The sequence below is a fragment of the Vulpes vulpes genome, chromosome 13 (assembly GCF_048418805.1).
Source record: "Vulpes vulpes isolate BD-2025 chromosome 13, VulVul3, whole genome shotgun sequence".
Classification (NCBI taxonomy): Eukaryota; Metazoa; Chordata; class Mammalia; order Carnivora; family Canidae; genus Vulpes; species Vulpes vulpes.
The window spans coordinates 28,077,499-28,097,348 of record NC_132792.1 but is presented as its reverse complement, the minus strand read 5'-3'; the positions used below and the strand labels follow the sequence as shown (position 1 = coordinate 28,097,348).

Sequence of the window (19,850 nt, the reverse complement as noted above, 5' to 3'; positions counted from 1 at the left end):
ACAGAGATGAACCTTTAAGATACATAACATTTGTATCCTGAAAACTAGAAAATATTAATTAAAGAAATTAAGTAACTTACAGATATGAAAGAACACCTAAATAAGCAGAGACAAATCAAATTCATGGGTTGGAAAAGCACATTGTTAAGATGTAATTCTCCCCAAATTTATCTCTAGATTCAAAAAAATCCCAATCAAATCTGAGCAGTCTTTTCTGTAGAAATTAACAAGTAGATTTTCAAACTTTAATGGAAATGCAAAAAATCCAGAATAGCAAAAATCATTTTGGAAAAGAACAAAACTGTAAGACTCATGTTACTTGATTTGAAGATCATGAAGCTGTAAAGGTACAGTAATCAGTGTTTTGGCTTAAGGATAAATATTTAAATAAATGGAACAGAATAGAATCTACTCAATTTCTAACAGTAAAAAAAATTTATTGGGGAAACTGAAATTTTAATTTCAGTTTTTTAATTTTTTTAAAACATTTTTATTCATCCATTCATGGGAGACACACAGAAAGAGGCAGAGACATAGGCAGAGAGAGAAGCAGGCTCCCTCTGGGGAGCCCGATGTGGGACTCTATCCTGGGGCTCTGGAATCATGCCCTGAGTCAAAGGCAAGCCACTCAACCGCTGAGCCACCCAGGCATCCCAGTTTTTTGATTTCTTGAAAAGACTATTGCCTTTTCAAACAATTATCGTATGACCAAACAATGTCATTCCTCCACATTTCTCAAAGAGAAATTAAAGTACATGTCTAAAGATCCTGTTATTGAATATTAATACTTAATATTTATTAATATTCAATATTAATATAACATTGTTGCAATTTAAAGACTCAGCAATAAAAAGAAGCTAATTACTGATAGATGCAATCTCAAGATGTATCTCAAAACATTATGCTAAATGAGAGAACTCAGACAAAAAGCTATAAATGTATGATTAGACTGGAAAGAGCAAAATGAAAGAAACAGAAAGCAGATGGTTGTTTGCCATGGGCTGGGGAACGAGAAGAGAATGATTGTGAAGCAGATGGAAGGAACTTTTGGGAATTATGAAAATGTCCCATATCTTGACTGTAGAGGCGTCTATATAACTGCATATTTTTATCAGAATTGGTAGAGCCATACATTTAAAAAGGGTATATTTTACTGCAGGTAAATTAATCCTCAGTGAACCTAACTCAAGCAAAAAGACTCTCACAATACTTTAGTAAGAAACTGCTTTAAATATTTTTTAACTCAAAGATTTCTAAGATTGTTTTACTGAAAATATTTGAAAAATATCTTTCTGAAAATATGAAAAATATTTTACTGAAAATATGAAAATACATATATCATATTTTAGAATATAAGTATTTTATAAATACATATTTTCAATATTTATAATTACAAAAATTAAGTTTCTTAAAGTTATTTTTGAGGATCATAGTTATAACACAGACAAAACATTCCATATATTTGAGTACTAACCTCAGAAAAGCAAAGACACGTTTCTTGCCTTCAGGCTGCTTAGAATAAATGTAGGAGATTGGCAAGCCAACTGTTATTGAAAATTCAGCACAATAAATGGAATGTTAGAGGTGTTTACATTGCGATATGGAAGTACTCAAGAGGATTGTTCAGTTGTAACTCAGAGAGGGGCAGGTGTGGAATGGCTCAAGGAAAGGTTCCTGGGAAATGCCTACACTAAGTAAGAAAGGACAGGTTGAACTGAGCAAGGCATGGAATGTGGGGTAGAGAGAAGAGAACTGCAGAAAAAAAAAATGTATGATGTATGAGACAATATTATCTTTGAGAGAAAGTTCTAATGATTTAGGATTGTTGAAATACAAAGAATTTGTGGAGATTTTAATTGGGGAGATATCAGATCTGTATTTTAGAAGGCAATTCTAATTGCTCTGTGGAAGTGACTGGAGATGGAAACTGAGAAACCAGTTAGATCCTTGAGGCAGGAAATTGCTAGGATATGAACTTGGTAGTGGTAATGGACATGGAAAAGAGAAGACATTTGATAGAAATATTTAGAGGTGGATTTGGTGTTCTTTGAAGACTGAGTGAATGGACATTAAGAGTAAGATGAAAGGAGGGATCCTTTCTGGCTCTTGTTAAGAACACATGTAAGTCAAGTTCCAGATAAGAATCCTCAAATTATTAGCAAGGATATAAAACAATATTTATACAAGTTTATTCCCTACAACTCCCTACAGTATGCAACAGGCAGGAGATTCTCAAAAACTTCCTGTTGGATGAATGACCAAATGAAAGAATTACAATAGTAATGAACTAATAGGAATAGGTAGGTGAATTTTGTAATAGAATTTCAAGAAACTACAATTGTTCCTAAGGCTCCAGAAAGTACAATTCTTCCCAAAGCCATAAGAGTCAAACATATGAAAGACTTCATAAGATTAAAGGCTCAGTATCTTTATTTTTTAATGCCTTAAGTATGTTATAAATTTGAAGATAGTTAACAAAAAATATCAAGATCTTTTAGTGCCATTAAAGTTACATAGATGTACCATTTCTCTGAATCTTAAAAATTTTTTACATTTGTATTTCTCTTGAAAAGAACAGCTGTAATTTTCTATTTTAATAGATTTTACCCTGAAGCATTTGCATGCTTCAATAAATTTTCTACCTTATAGTCATCATTCTAAATCTTTCCCATTTTTTCCAAATGTCCATTCTTATTTTTATCCTTCTTATTTTCAGTTGAAGAGCCACCTCCCACTTTACTAACAAAATAGGCATCCAGCCTGAATTCCCTCATTCTCCTTCTCCATACCTCTTAAACTACTGGAAAGAAATTCTCCTTCATGGAAAATGATTTCCATGTATTAGTGAAAGTGACTCACTTTTGGTATATTGGACAAAAAACTAAATATGAACCTTCCTAATATTATGATATACAAATTGTATATTGATTTAAAAGATGAGCTGGATTTACAACTTAACTTTGACTTATTCAATTAGAGATAAAGAAACTAAGGTCCAAAGAGGTGCAATAAATAGTCCATGATGGCCAAGTGATTTTTCACCTCTAACGGTTCACCCTAGCTCTAAAAATCTATTATCCTATGATTAGAAAGAAAATCTATGAACAGTTTGTGGGTAATAGAAAAATACAAACTAAATTGGCTATGATTTACCAAAATAAAAGTAGACTATGGTTATTGAAAATCTAGCTGTGAATAAGTTAAAAGTAAAGAAGAGTATATCAGTATATGTTAATTTATTTTTAAAGTGTTCATTAAGGGTCTTCTATATGCCAGGAACTGTTTTAGGCTATGGAGATAGAAGGTGAACAAAACAACAATCCGTCTTTGTGGGGCTTATACTCTAATGAAAACAAAACTAAATAAGCAAACTACACATCATAATAGATGGTGAGAAGTGCTATGGATTATCAGAGGGAGAAAGGGGTATACTAATTGCCAAGAGTAGGGTGGAGGGAGAGTTACAGAAAGCTCTCTCTCACTAAGGTCATATTGGAGCAAAAACCAGAAAGAGAAAGAACAACCCATGCAATGACCTAGGCAGCGGAGGGAGTTTGGAGGGGTGGAGAGGGACGCAGTGGGAAGGTGGAAGGATGCAGGGAAGTGATCTTTTAGGCAAAAATAAAATCAAGGGGAAAAGCTTTGAGGTGTACTATTTCTAGCATGTTTCATGATCAAGAAGCTAGAGTAAGAAGGCCAATGGGGTTGGAGCAGAGGCAAGTAGGAGTTAATAGGTAAGAAGAATAGGGAACTACCATAGTAGCAGACTGCTATAAGGCCTTTATTAAGAATAAGATAGAGGCTGTTAGAAGTTTTTTGTGTAAAGAAATGATAGGATCTACAAGAAATGATAAATGTTGGTGAGGATGTGGAAAAAAGGAACCTTTACTTAGTGTTGGTGGGAATGCAAACTGGTGTAGCCACTCTGGAAAACAGTATGGGGGTTCCTGAAAAAGTTAAAAGTAGAATTACCACATGCTCCAGTAATTGCACTGCTGGATATTTACCCCGCAAATACAAAAACAGTAGTTCAAAGGAATACATGTACCCCTATGTTTATTGCAGCATTATTTACAATAGCTAAATTATGGAAGCAGCCCAAGTGTTCCTCAACAGATGAATGGAGAGGGACACCTGGGTGGCTCAACGGTTGAGTGTCTGCCTTTGGCCCAGGGCGTGATCCTGGAGACCTGGGATCGAGTCCCACATCAGGCTCTCTGCATGGAGCCTGCTTCTCCCTCTGCCTATGTCTCTGCCTCTCTCTCTCTCTCTCTCTCTCTCTCTCTCTCTCTCCTGGATAAATAAATAAAATCTTTAAAAACAAAAAACAAAAAAAACAGATGAATGGAGAAAGAAGATACAGTGTATATATATTCAATGGAATATTATTCAGCCATAAAAAGAATGAAATCTTGCCATTTGCAGCAAGATGGGTGGAGCTAGAGCATATAATGCTAAGTGAAATAAGACAGAGAAAGATAAACACCATATGATTTAAGAAACAAAACAAATGAACAAAGGAAAAATCCAGAGAGAGAAAGAGAGAGAGATAGAGAGAGAGAGAGAGACAAACCAAGGAACAAACTCCTAACTATAGAAAACTGATAGTTACCAGAAGGGAGGGAGGTGAGGAAATGGGTAAAAATAGGTGAAGGGGATTAGAGTCCACTTATCATGATGGGCACTGAGTAATGTACAGAACTTTTGAATCACTATATCGTACACCTGAAACTAATATAACGCTGTATGTTAACTATACCAGAATTAAAAATTTAATTAAAAAAAGAAATGATGGGATCTTACTTATTTTTCTAAAGGCCTATTCTGGATTTTATATTGACTGTAAGAGAATAAGGGGTTATGCAGGAACCAAAGGAAGGCAGTACTCTAGGTGAAAGATGGACATGGTGAGAAGAGGTTAAATTCTGAAGATATTTCAAAGGCAAAGCCAGAAGTATTTGCTGACAGACTGGATATAGGATATGAGAGAAAGACTATAAGATTTTTTGGTCTGAACACCTGAAAGGAAGGAGTTGCCATGACTGAGGAAGAGGAGACTATAGGAGACACTGGTTTGGATGGAAATTAAAGAACAGAATCCTAGGTGTTCAATTTTAACTATATTATAAAATGCTTTTTAGACGTCCAATTAAGAATGTCAATTATGGGGCAGCCCTGATGGCCCAGTGGTTTGGCGCCGCCTTCAGCCCAGGGTATGATCTTGGAGACCTGGGATCAAGTCCCACGTCAGGTTCCCTGCATGGAGCCTGCTTCTCCCTCTGCCTGTGTCTCTGCCTCTCTCTCTCTCTCTCTCTCTCTTTCTCTCTCTCTGTCGGTCATGAATAAATAACTAAAATCTTAAAAAAAAAGAATGTCAATTATGCAGTTAGATATATAAGTCTGAGGTCAGAGGAGAGATACAGGGAGGAGATATAAACTCTGAAGTCACCAGCAGATAGATGACATTTAAAACTGTATATCTGGATGAGATTAAAGAGATGCTCAGAGACTTATAATTCTAATGTTTCTAGGCCAAGAGATATGGAGGATCCAATAAAGGAGTTTAAGAAGTGGTCTTCAGGGTAGGAGGAAAACCAAGACAGTGAGTGCCCTGGAAATCACTGTTTAAAATGCTGCTCTTAAGGCAAGCAAGATGAGGAAATAAAATGAACCAGTGTATTTAGAATGGTGAATGTCATTTGTGTTCTTGATAAGACACAGGTTGGGAAAGGAGTGTGTGAAGTCTGATATAAAAAGCTACAACACGTTTTATTGCTTAGGATCCATGAAAAAGCAGGAAAAGAGAAGAATTACTGAAATGACAGCCTGAATTAAGAAGAGGGCATAAAATCTAGTGACCAAGTGCGGGGGTTGGTCTCAGAAAAAAGCACAAACAACTCAGAGGAACAAGAGAGAAGTCAGAATATATACTGTTTTCAAAAACAGCTTATATTCATTTATTACTGTTACTTTTCTTAGATTCATATTTTATCCTTTACTTATGAGCTCATTATTTAAAAATAATTTAATACCTTTTAATTTTTCTACATTTTACTTTTATATGTAATAAAATAATCTAAATTTCTAGATTCTAGAATAACTCCTTTCAGTCCAAAGAAGACCAAGCAATTCCAGCATAATGTAAAACTATTCTGAATGGCAGAAATAACTCAGATTCATATGGGGCATTCCAAGTCTCTTTACTACTTTTCTTAACCAAGAAGTAACCAGAAATCTTATAAGGGCATTCTATTAACAGGGATATGCCAAGATAGTATTGTTTTTACACTACATGATTTATGTCAAATATAATCTCCGTATATATTAAAAGCCCTGGGATAAATAATATACAGGAAGATTATATTTCAATATTCAGGGAGATAATCTTTGACATTTGTTATGTTTGTATTAAACAAAATATAGTTGTCCTCTTTCCTATTATTCATAAATTGGAGGAAGTAAGGTTATGTCAGTAAATTATTCAGACTTTAAAAATATTTGTATTAATTTATTAATAATTAATAACCTAAATATTAATAACCTAATATACCAGAACTATAAGTTTCAAAAATTCAAGTTGTCTTACATATAAATGAGAAACGTTATTTTTCAAAGATAGTGACTTCTAAGTTTGTATCTCCCACCTAGAACTTTCTAATTTACTGACTATATATACATGCATAGTCAGTAAATATATATATATATATTTACTGTATGTATATATAAAAATGTATGCACATATATACACATGCAAATTGTATACATATGTAAATTATAATGTGTATACATAATTTATATATAAATATATATAAGTATATAAACATATACATTTCCCAGAAGAATGGCTCATATACTAGCTGTATTTGAGCTTTTAGCCTAGTAAATTTCATCTGGTAAAACAAAAAAACAAAGCTAATCACACATGTGCTCCGATGATGCTACTGAATGCACGACTGACTATATAGCAGTTTTATTCAAGAGGTATAGGTTGAGCGTCTGCCTTCGGCTCAGGGCGTTATCCCAGGGTCCTAGGATCGAGTCCCACATTGGGTTCCCTGCATGGAGCCTGCTTCTACCTCTGCCCGTGTTTCTGCTTTCTCTCTCTGTGTCTCTCATGAATAAATAAAATCTTTAAAAAAATAAACACAATCAGGAATAATGTGAAATATAACATTAAATTAACAAAATCGGCAATCTTTTCTCTGTTTCTAAGAAATAATTTTTTTAAAGATTTTTATTTACTTATTCATGAGATAGAGAGAGGCAGAGAGACAGGCAGAGGGAGAAGCAGGCTCCACGCAGGGAGCCCAACGTGGGACTCAATCCCAGATCTTCAGGATCACGCCTTAGGCTGAAGGCAGCACTAAACCGCTGAGCCACCCAGGCTGCCCAATAATCTTTCAATTAGTGAAATTTCTAGGAAGGAATACATGGTATCCTGGGACAACATGTGCCACTGACTGACTTTTTTTTTTTTTTTTTAACACTAAAGCAGTGTATTTGTTTTCTAGGGCTCACATAACAAAATGCCACAGACAGGGTGGCTTAAACAGCAGAAGTTTATTTTCTCACAATTCTAGAGTCCAAAATCAGGTGTCTGTAGGGTTGAGAGGTTGGCCTCTCTCATTGCTTGTGTGTTGTGTTCTTCTCCCTGTTTTCACATGATCTTCTGTGTTCTAACCTCCCATTCTTGTAAGAACACCAATCATTGCCTTACAGGGTCTACCCTAACAAATCTATTTTAATTTAATTACCTCTTTAAAGATCCTATCTCTAAAAGTCACATTCTGAGGTAGTGGAGTTTGAGCTTCAAAAATATAAATTTAGGGTGGGAGGCACAATTCAGCCCATAACAAACACTATAGTTAGTTACAAGAAAAATGCATAATTTGGAGAAGGCCTTATGGTATTTTTCTATTCTGAAATCATAATATCTTAATTAAATGTGAGGTCCATCAAATTCATCCACTGAAATTCTTTTTATCCCAAAGTTTAAAATGTTTATTCCTTAAACAGAATTGTCAGTCAGCATTCCCTGAAAAACTAAAAATGGTTGAATGGATTATACAGATTTCTTTATAATTTACAGGGCATTTTCATATATCTGTTGTTTGAGTCACACAACTCTGGGAAATTTAGAAAATATGGCTTCTTCATTCTTCATTCGGTGGCCATTTAATTACATTATGTGACACCTAGAAAAGAGAATGGCAGGTGAAAATTTATGTGCATGAGGATTTGGGAGACTCAAAAAATCACCTCAGGTGTAAGAGTTTGTCTACAAGAATGACATAGGCCTAAGCTCACAGTTGCACAATGCTTTTTTCAAGGGCCACAGAATGGTTGCATCCATGATATGGCAGCAGAAGCAGGGTGAAATTAAGAAAGGACATACTCATTTGGTAAACTTGACTAAGCTATTTTCCTAACCAATCTGGTATTACTTAGCATATAGTTTATAACCAGACTTTCCTCAGACTCTGATAAAGTAATTTGAAAGTTCTGGCCAAGGTTTAAAAAGTTCAGATGACTTCTGGTGGTGAAAAGTGACTGTGGTGAACTAAAATTCTGTACGTTTTTAAGACTGCAGTTTAAAGTGCAGAGCACACTGATAGGATCAGTGGCAAACACATGGCATTCTCCTTCTCTAGGGATGTCCCTCAAGCTCCATCACTCAGCTTGATCATATTAACTGAATCATTGTTCCACTCATTGAGCTAGTGTGTTCACTGCCTAAAAATTCACAATGCTGCCAACTGTGGCTACCACTATTATGGTGTACTTTCTCCTATTGGCTAGTATGATGCTTTTTGTTAAGGAAAACTATAGAACATTATAATTGAAATTTCTCTATGTAAGTTCAGGAAAATTTTTCATGCTAGGCTATTTTTTTTTTTCATGTTGAAATCCCTAAAATATTTTACCCTGGGGAAAAACTCAGGACCTGGCAAGAGCAAGGAGCAGAAACATCTTTTAGAAGGGAATCTAAATTTATACATGAAGGGAGAAAACTTCTGAATATGCCTATATTTCCTCATTCTCCTGAAGCCCCAGTAAGTAAAGGAATAGAAAGAGAACAAAAACAACAAAAGAACAACAACAACAAAAAATATAAAGGGAGATAAAGATGGTGAGAGATTTCAACAGAATTCTCTGGGAAATGGAAAGCAGCTGGCTAGTGGTGTTCAGTAAAGGAAGCTATAACGTGAGTGCCTACATAGGAAGTTATCTGTAAAAACCATGCTTTTTGCCTTTTTTTCCTCTTTCTTCCTTTTTTTTCTTTTTAGTATATTTGCCCTACAGAAACCTGGAAAAGTTTAGGATATTGAGGCACAATGTACTGAATGGCAAAATGTACTCAACGCTAAAAACAAGGAAAATGTTTGAAAGTAGCTAGATCCTCAGATTTTGTCTACTACTCCTAAGATAAATAATTCCCTCCCTATTTTCTCCCTACTTATACTTTGGAGGAATCAATGTTTTAGCTTCTAGATAAATTACTACATCCAAAGGCTTTGGACCATGGACACTAATCAGTGTGAGGTATGGGATGGGAAATGAGGCTGAAGCCAAAAGGATTAAGTCCAATTTTTATACTGATTGGTAGGACTCTGGCCCCCCTTCCCTATCCTGTTCCTAGAATACAGGTGTTAAGACATACACTCAAACTGGTAGGAGAATAAGAGAACACTTCTCTGGAGAACCAATGACCTCAAAGAAAAGACCTAATGAAACTGACACTGACAGATCCTAATTTAAGGAAAAAGAAAGCAGGCATCCTATTCATCACAAACACATAGTATTTCCATACAGCATTCTGGTGTCTTATATTTAAATATGAAACACACAGCTAAGTATCACAAGACATTTGAGTAAAATCTTCTACATGAAAGACATACATTAGAAAAGAAAAAGAGAAAATAAAATACCTAGAGAAAATAGAGACACTGAAAGGAGCAGAACATACTTTAAGGAATATTCTCAGAGAGATAACAGATAATGATTGATAGCTAAAACAAGAACAACATGCTATTTAAAAAAAAAAAAAAAGAACAGAGGACAATGAAGACATGGAAATGAAAAATAAGATAGCCAAAAAAGACTAATTAATAGAAAATTTGGAAGATAATATTGAAGATATTTCCCAGCTAGTAGAACAAAAAGATCAAGGAGATGGGAAAGAAGAAATGAAAAAAATAAAGGATCCAACAAAAGATCTAACTTTCAAACAAGAAAATAAAGGAAATGAAATCATCTAAAGAATTACACAAGGAAATTCCCCAGAACTGAAATGTGTAGAGAACAGTCCAGATTGGAACAAGGCATAGAAGAGAAATAAAAGAAGAGGAAGAAGAAATTGACTATTGAGCTCTCATAAAACAGTATTGGAAACTACAGTAAATTTAGACAAACTAATAATAAAAACTGGCAAATGAAAACTTTAAGTAGTTGCTAATTCCAGGAAAAAATGAAAGATTGTAGAGAAGGAAGGATCTCTCTGTCCTACTTGACCTACGATGGCAAATGTATTTGGGTGTTTGAATAAAGTAAACCTGATATAGAAAGGATGGGCAAAGGCGAAAAGAAGCATTGGCAGAGATAACATTGCTCTACTGAGACAGCAGTAAACTATATTATTCAGAAATATAGAAAAAGCAGGGGGAAACATATATTTAGAAGAATTCAGTGTTTGATTGGTGTTATTGTAAGTCTTTTAGTGAAATTTACCTCAATATAAAGTACATACATATATTTGATGAAAATAAAAATTGAATTAATACAAAAAGGGAAATCTAAGATTATAACAAAGGGTAAGAGAGATGGAAAACAGTCAAGACTTATATATTTCATTTACCCATAAAATTCATTATAAAAAAACTTTTAAATGTAAAGTTGGACTCCATAATAGTTTTTTTTTAGTATGATCAAATAATATTTCTCTTATTTTCACATTATGGTAATGGCTTGATTTATGAAATTTACATCTTTGGCATCTTTATACTAATGTATGTCCTAACTTTTTAAAAATAAAAAGATCCAAATTGATATCTATATCTTACTAAGTTAATTATAGTAACTGTTTAAGAATATATCTCTATGAAACTTTGTTTTCAAGTGAGACTAGGGTTACTTCCTACCTTAGTCATTAGTTGTAAGGAATAAAGACTCAAACTAGCTGAGTAATGATGGAAAATTCATTTAAAGGATAAAACACTATTTTAAAAACTCAGGGGCAAGTTTTTTGAGAGACTGGAACAAGGAAACAATGCCATCAAGATCTAAGGCTGTTGATTTCATTCTATTCTCTCCCTCCAGGGCCAAAGGATTCTCATGTCTTCACTTTTTTATGTGCCTAAAACAGTATTTTCTTGCTCTATGGAGATTTCTGGGTTTCACTTATGCAAGCCCAAAAGTGATCACTCCAGGGTCGGCTTTCTGTGATCTCCCTAAATGGTCCAAAGTTGCCAAGTAGAATTTCTAAATTCCAATTCCAAAAGCTTGGAAGATGAATGATTGGCTCAGCTTGAGTCAAGTACCTACAATTGATCCAATCAGCTGTGGGCTGTGTTTGGGAGCTGTCATGTGACCTGATACTCCCTGGCAGGGATGGTGGAAGAGATTGGGTAGCCTGGGTGGCTCGGAGGTTTGGTGCCTGCCTTCAGCCCAGGGTGTGATCCTGGAGACCTGGGATGGAGTCCTGGGCCAGGCTCCCTGCATGGAGCCTGCTTCTCTGTCTCTGCCCCTCTCTCTGTATCTCTCATTAATAATAAAAAAATAAAATCTTTTTTTTTTTTTATTTATGATAGTCACAGAGAGAGAGAGAGAGAGAGAGAGAGAGAGAGGCAGAGACACAGGCAGAGTGAGAAGCAGGCTCCATGCACCGGGAGCCCGACGTGGGATTCGATCCTGGGTCTCCAGGATCGCGCCCTGGGCCAAAGGCAGGCGCCAAACCGCTGCGCCACCCAGGGATCCCAAAAAATAAAATCTTAAAAAAAAAAAAAAAAGAGATCAACAAATAAGCAAATTGACTAACACATTTGCTTTACTTTTTCAGTTATCTTGATAAGGGCTCAAAAAGTCTCTTTTTATTCCTAGCCCGGATGCTCCAAAGAAAATAGACACTCCAAACAAAGTGGAATAACTGACAGGTATCCCAAATGAAGTGGAGAGTTGTGAAAAGTATAAAGAATATATGTCTCTCCTGTTCTTGAGCTTTCTTCACATGCATAAATTAAAATTCTAAATCAGGGGAGTTATAGGAAACGTCTTAGTCTTATTTTTCAATGGAGAGACATTCCCACTATTGTCCGATTATTTTAAGGCCAATATGATTCCCTGCTGATGTTGTTACTTGAAGATTTGCATTATGAGAGTAGAATGTATGAGAGTAGAACCTGTGTCACAGGAAAAGTTTCCCAGAAGTTAATGTTTATGATATTTAAAATTACAGTTATATTTTCAACTACATGAAGCCAATTCTTGCATCCTTATCTATTATTTTATATCCTGTGTAGAGAAGTATTAAGGAATGGGGTTGGAATGAGTGATGGGCTAGAAGAAATAAATTAGATTCGAACACACAAACTATTTGAACTAGCCTTATGTTAGCCCCCATTAAAATATCACATATGTTTCTTTCTTGGTAACTGTTTTTATTTTCTTTTAAAGCTGAAAAAAAAGAATATTATGTTAAATGACACTTCTATCTTGGCTTTTTCCCTAAAAACATTAAAGAGAAATTTCAGAGACAGAAGAAAAAACTTTTTGTTACCAGGGTTTTTCAGCAGTGTTTTTTATGGGTAAAAGAGGTTTGGTTTTAGATTATGTGTGGGAAGAGACGTGAGAACAGATGTGATTATAATGTCATTGCATTCCACATCCTCATAGACAGGTTAATTTAGAGTAGGCAGTTGCTTATTTTATAAACTGAAGAAACCATTTGGGCTTCCTGGATTTCTGGCTGAAAATTTAAGACAACTGCTTGCTGAGTTTATGAATTTAAAATAGATGGATTTGTAAAGTGTGAATAAAAATGCAACAAATAGGAATTATCTCTGCTTCTTCCAAGATATATTTTCAAATCTACATCAGGCTTCTATTTAACTGTCACCAAGGAAATATTACACAGTTTGCTAGATCATCCTGTACTAGAGTTGAATGATGAATGGAAAAGAAAACAGAAGCAGTCCATGAAATGATGACTTCATTACAGTGATTATTTTTAACCCTTAAAGTTTTATTTTATTCATGTCAGGTATTGTGCTATGCCTTCACAGCCATTTTCACATTTAATCTTTTTAATAGCCCTTTGAGGTAGGTATTATCTTCTAGCAAATGAGATAATAAAGGACTTATGCCAGGTCATATTAGGAACAATTGGTAAAATCAGAAATCAACTCAAAATTTTAAAATTCCAAGGAATATCACTGTTTTGATATATAAACTGCACTTGAAAAAAACAATTTAATTGAATTTCTTTTTTGGCAGTAACTGTGAGAAATGGCATGTCTGTATATTTGTGTCATGTATTCAGTGATTTTATTCAGATCATTATTTGTATCCCTACAATTTCATTTGAGTTCTATCCCTTAGTGACAATTTCTTCGGAAACAATGGTTTCCTCAGAGGTTTGTCCACTGGTAATTCAGAGACATATTTCAGAAGCTCTGCTTTCAATAGAAAGTTTTATACTTTGAGTAATATGTACTTCTCCCCCACTCAAATCATAAAAAAAATTCTTTTCTAACTAAAAAAAATTATATATTTAAGTTAACTCATGTAACTGCTCTAAAGTGACTGTAATCTGTAACTTTAGAAAAGAACACTCAGAATCAGACCAGTGTACTTTGGTTGAACTTTGGTTTAATTTGGCTAATTGTGTTTAGCATGCAGCTTAGGTTGATAATTTTGTTTGTGCTGACACCAAAGTATCTACTTAATGATATTATACTGACAATTATAGCTGTGCTTTAACTGATAAACCAAAGTTAGCTTCTGATAGTTTAAAAATATTTAACTCTTATCATGATATAAATTATATAAATGATATTATCAACAGCATTTTTTTCCATTTCCTAGCATTTCTAGAATGGGAAAACTTTTGTTCAAGATTAATGGTTAAAAGTATTAGCTATTCATGAATTAAATGAAAACCTGCAAGACCAGCTTACATTTTAAAAAATATATAGTGTAAGTGTGACTTCTTATGCACTCTACATATATTGAATCAGGCTAGATTAATGATAATAATCATAAATACCATTTCTGGCTACTCAGTTGTTCCTTGAATTAATATATTACGTGGCATCATAATTGAGACAACCAATACATTAAAATAGATTACTTTGCACAAATCAGATTATACATGTTATGTACGTCAAACCAGAGTTAAATGTTTTACTCTTTTATTTCCAAATAATTATGATGAGGCAAAAAAACACTCTGTAAAAAAAAAAATTCATCTTGAAAGTTTACAATATATAAAGATCTATATAATACATAAGATTTCTAAGTTTTATTCCTGCATATGGATATTGTTTGATCTACTACTTTATTGAGAGGCTGGACTTTAGCTGTGAAATTTACTTGTGAAATTGTTTTATAGCAGAAAATAATATGCTTTTATTTTCAGTATTCTATTTAGTGTACTATTGTAGGAAAAAATGGACTAAAACTAGAATATTAAGGCCTTTTTCACTTTTTTCCACCTCAGGACAGCAAGAAAGTTGTAATACAAAGCAAAATAAAAATAAGAAGAAAGCAGATTTGTGAAGGCACAAGTCAGATTCAAAAACCTCTCCTTGCCTGAAGCATTACAAAAGACACAGCATGCAGGCATAATCTTTAAGGGAGTCTCCTGTGTCATCAGGGGTCTAGATTACATCATCACTGATTTCATCTTTTCCATCTCCTAATTTTAATGTCTCTGCTTTCCCAAGGCTGCTGTAATTTATCCCATGGGTTCTCAAAATAAGTGACATTTAAAATAGAAACATAGCTTCTGTGTTTTCTTTATTGTCTTTGCCATTTGTCGATACCACACGTATTTGCAGATAAGTACCTTCTGTTCCAGTTCTAATAAAAATGTTCTTTACATATCCACTGTTCTGTCAAGAATTTTTTTGATTTGTAAAATGAAATACAAATAATACATTTATGTTGCTTTAGAGTAAAACTTAATCAAAATGAATTTTGTTGAATTTATGAGACAAGAGCTATATTCAACATAAATTTGCCAGAAATGTTTTGCGTCATGCGATACTTCAACTATAATTTTATTTTTCTTCTTACATCAGACTGGAGCAACCCTTCGCCAAACATATTTTAAAGACAAACAAAATTATAATAGTTCCTACTTTTCCTACTTTCTAGTATGTTCACTCCTTCAGGGATTTTTTTGGGAAAGAGTAAAAAATCTTGAAGAGGATAGTAAGTCCCAGCTGAGAATCATGTGCCAAGATGTTCAGTGACTTTTTTTTCTTTAAAGACACAGATGATAAGAATAGGAAACCAACTTTTAGCTATTTGGGATTGTTTCTTTTTCTTTTTTTAAAGATTTTATTTATTCATGAGAGACACAATGAGAGAGAGAGAGAGAGAGAGAGAGAGAGAGGGAGACAGAGAGAGAGAAAGGCAGGGACATAGGCAGAGGGAGAAGCAGGCTCCATGCAGGGAGCTTGATGTGGGACTTGATCCCGGGACTCCAGGATCACGCCCTGAGATGAAGGCAGATGCTTAACCGCTGAGCCATCCAGGTGTCCTGGGAGTGTTTCTTAAAAAAAAAATAAATCTAGAAGTTGCCACTTTGAAAATAGCTGAGTTATTATTTCAAACTGACTTATCTGAGAGTAGGAAGGGATTTAAGAAGTTTTCAGCCATTCTTAAATATGTCTGCCATGTGGTGCCAATTCAAGTAGAAGCTGTTATTGATCTCTGGTAAAGAAGTTAAATTTATTCCTTTTCAGAGACTATTCTTATTGAACCCTATGATTCCCCTTTGCTGTTAAAATAGTAATTTTAAGATGAAATTATGGGAAGCTAAATTGCAGTTATTACTTTTAATGTCCTCACTTAACAAAATAAAAAGTTGGCAACTTATATTGGCTCCTTTACCTTTTTCCTGGAAATTTTACTGGTTCATAAAGCCCCAAATCAGTGAGCATTGGTCTAATGAAGCTTCTGTCTTTCCACAAATAATTATTGAGTCTCTTGGGACAGTTCATGAACATGACACACAGATGCTGAATGGAGCTTAGAGTCTAGTAATAGACACAAATGATGATATATAAGGATTATAATACAGTGGGGTAAGTGCTACAAGGAGAGGAAATACTGGAGCATATGAGCAGGGCACCTAATCCTGATCTGGGCAAGTCAGGCAAGGAGGTCTCTCTAGGAAAGAGATACAAAATATGAAGTAGAATATATTGGCTTTGTGAGGAAAATACCCTTTTCAAGGTATCTACGTCCTCAGAAAAGCAAACCAAAGTGTTGCTTTAGCATCATGGAATCAGAACAAAGAGCTATTAATTAGAGCCTATTGAACTTTGATGAAATAATCACATCTCAGCCAATATAACTGTTCTTTAGTGGTCAATTTCTCTAGAGACGAGGCAGTAGGATAACAACCTTAAGGTAAGAAGTGATATTCTCTTTCTCTGCCCATCTCTCTGAGAGTGAAACTTGCCTCACCCTCCTCCAGACCCTTGCCTCACCCTCCTGTCTCATGGAGAGAGTGTCAGGGAAGAAAACTGGGAAGTCAGGAACCTCATTTTTCTGGGTTTGTTTTTCAAAACTCATCAGGATATACATAAGCATGACTGATGTATAACTGATATGGCTGTACTGATTGGTAAGTTATTAAAGTACTTTGCATTCACTGATAAATAGCCGTTTACCCAGAATCACCTACCCTCCCCAAACTAAAGGATAATGCTTACGACAGCAGAGGAGGCTCCAGGATGCTGCATGAGCAATAAGCCAGTTTCTGCATCCTTTCTGATTGTTTGGAGTATTAGTTATCTATTGTTGTATAGCACTTCATTCCCAAAACTGGCAGCTTAAAGCAATAATAAACAATTGTTATCTGACACAGTTTCTTGGCAACAGCTCAGCTGCTCAGCTGAGTTGTTATGGCTAACCATGTATCATTGCAGTCACAATGCCAGCTGGATCTGAAGTCTTGACTGGGGATGAGAGGACCAGTACTAAAATATGTCACTCACATGGCTTGCAAGTTGCAGGAGACCTCAGTTCCTCACTACATGGATCTCTTTGTAAACATGCATGATTGTCTTCATGACATAGGAGCTTTCTTCCTCAGAATGAGTGAGCTAAAAGAGAGCAAGGCAGAAGCTACAAAGTCTTTTATGACAGCTTCAAAAGTTGCACTTCATCATTCCTGAAATATCTTATTGATAACACAGTTCACCCCTATTCAATGTAGGTGGACCATATAGGGTGTGCTAATTAGGAGGTGAAAATCATTGGGGACCATCTTTTTTTTAAATAAATTTATTTTTTATTGGTGTTCAATTTACCAACATACAGAATAACACCCAGTGCTAATCCCGTCAAGTGCCCCCCTCAGTGCTCGTCACCCATTCACCCCTACCCCCCGCCCTCCTCCCCTTCCACCACCCCTAGTTCGTTTCCCAGAGTTAGGAGTCTTTATGTTCTGTCTCCCTTTCTGATATTTCCCACACATTTCTTCTCCCTTCCATTGGGGACCATCTTAAAGCCTACTACCACAATCAGTGACCTTGCCATATGGTTTGTTCAATATTCTACACACCACTTTCACACAAGTCAGAGTAGCCTTGAAAAAGGAGAAGGCAGCAAGGTGGGGGCAAATTTGAACCTGAGATTAAATTTTTGTCTTCCTCCAAGAAGGTACTTCAAATAGAAATTGAATCTTACAAAAATGCAAATTTTGTTCTTGCACACCTGAGTTTTTGCACTGAGATTCATAGCTTGTGTCTCACATAAGTGTTCCCAGAAAATAACTGCCAAAGTTTTGTTCACCAATACTCTTCTGTTGCTTTAATTCTTTAAAAGGTATAATCCTTCAATAACTTTGCTATTCATTTGAGTCTGGGAAGCACTCTTCTTTCTTCCATTAGGTATTGCTTTCATCAAAGTATTCATTCTGGCAACCCAAGATATGGAGCCCCCATACCATTCTTTCTACAGGGCATCTGTGCAGCACAGCAAATGCTAACTAGGACTGCCTTGGCATTCAGTAGGGAGAAGTATGGGTTGACAGTGAGGGTCTTTGGATTTATGTATCATTCACACTTCCGACCTGTAATCAATTTTCTGTTTTTTGGGGGGAAAATATTAACAAAATTTGGACTTGCTTAAGTTTATTAACAAGCAATCACCAATGATAGTACAGCAGCTATCCAGTGAATTATCAAGGTACATTGTGAGGGCAGTATCTTTGGAATTTTCTAGTATTTCATGGAGATCTTAAGGAATTTTAGAAATGTGGGACACCTGGGTGGCTCAGCAGTTAAGCGTCTGCCTTTGGCTCAGGGTTTGATCCTGGAGTCCTGGGATCGAGTCCCATATCAGGCTCCCTGCACAGAGCCTGCTTCTCCTCCCTCTGCCTCTCTCTTTCTGTGTCTCTTGTGGATAAGTAAAATCTTTACAAAAAAAAAAGAATTTTAGAAATGCTGCCATTTTACAGAGTTATACTATTACTCTTGGAAAGATGTTTAAAAATCCTATATATTTGGAATCTGACTGAAAAAAGAAATATGAAATCCTAGATAATTTATCAATGGTAGTAGCATTAATTCCTATCCCAAGAAAAGAATGAATAATTACTGATTGGTGTCTCATAAAAAAATAAGCAAATTTTCAAGTCTCTTTGAGCTATCTATAATCTACTATGTCTTTTCTTCGATGCAAAGCAACCACTGCCGAGCTATTAATCACACACCGGAGAACAACATTCTGTGGAGTTGAAATAAAATTTCCATATGAGACCTGCTTCTCCACAAAAATGGAAGATTACACCCAGGATGGAATAATAATAACAATGCTACTGTGGCAGCTAGGGAGGTGCTCTGTTAGAATCTCCCTTCAAGAAAGAACTTGCTATTTAATTGCAAGGAGTGCACCAGCCAGCTTCCAGCTCTTAAAGGCTTCAAAATTTATCTCAGCTTCTGAGCTGGGGTCATGCTCCTCCAGGTACCTTCCTCAATGACTGAACATTGTGAGGGTTCTAGGGCCTGGCCATTTCTACCCAGTATAGGACTTCTCTAATGGGAAGTCTTTGCTCAGGTGCTTTTCTCATTGAATTTGGCTGATACTTTGTCAGATCTAAATCATGGTGTGAGGCTATTTCTGTCCAATCCAGCTTCCTACTCTCTTTTGTTTCACAGGCATCAAATATGCATTGTGGTCTGAAAGCTTTCCCTCCCCAAGCTTTCCCTTCCAGGAGTATCCAGACGACAAAGCTATTTTTTTTTTTAAATAAAATCCTACTATGTGAAGGACATTATATAATAATGTGTTTGGGAGAAATTATTTAACCTCTCTAAACTGTTACTTCATCTGTAAAGTGGGATTGTTGTTTGAAATAATCTACAAAGAGCAATTTGTAAAGTGCCAAGTACACATTAAGTACTCAATAATTGGTATACAATACTATTATTGTACCACATGCCAGACTCTGTGTGATAAATTCCAGTGTTTATTACTTATAATCCTTGTTATAATCAGCAAGTATTAATATGCTTATTTGACATATAGGGAAACTAGGATTCAATGAGGTTAAGATAATTTGCTCAAATTGCTTAACCACATAGCTAGAATGAGCAACCTCAGATTAAAACCCAGCA

General features: G+C 35.2%; 1 long non-coding RNA gene across 2 annotated transcripts in view; it reads right to left on the bottom strand.

The window, feature by feature from the left end:
- Positions 1-19,850, bottom strand: part of LOC140595150 (uncharacterized) — a 137,990-nt gene that overhangs the window by 110,265 nt on the left and 7,875 nt on the right. Inside the window, exon 2 of one of the 2 annotated variants that reach the window (XR_011996546.1) lies at positions 17,226-17,333. The exons of the other annotated variant lie outside the window; for it this stretch is intronic. This is a non-coding gene — a long non-coding RNA (uncharacterized lncRNA). The remainder of the gene's footprint in view (positions 1-17,225; positions 17,334-19,850) is intronic. 2 annotated transcript variants of the gene reach the window in all.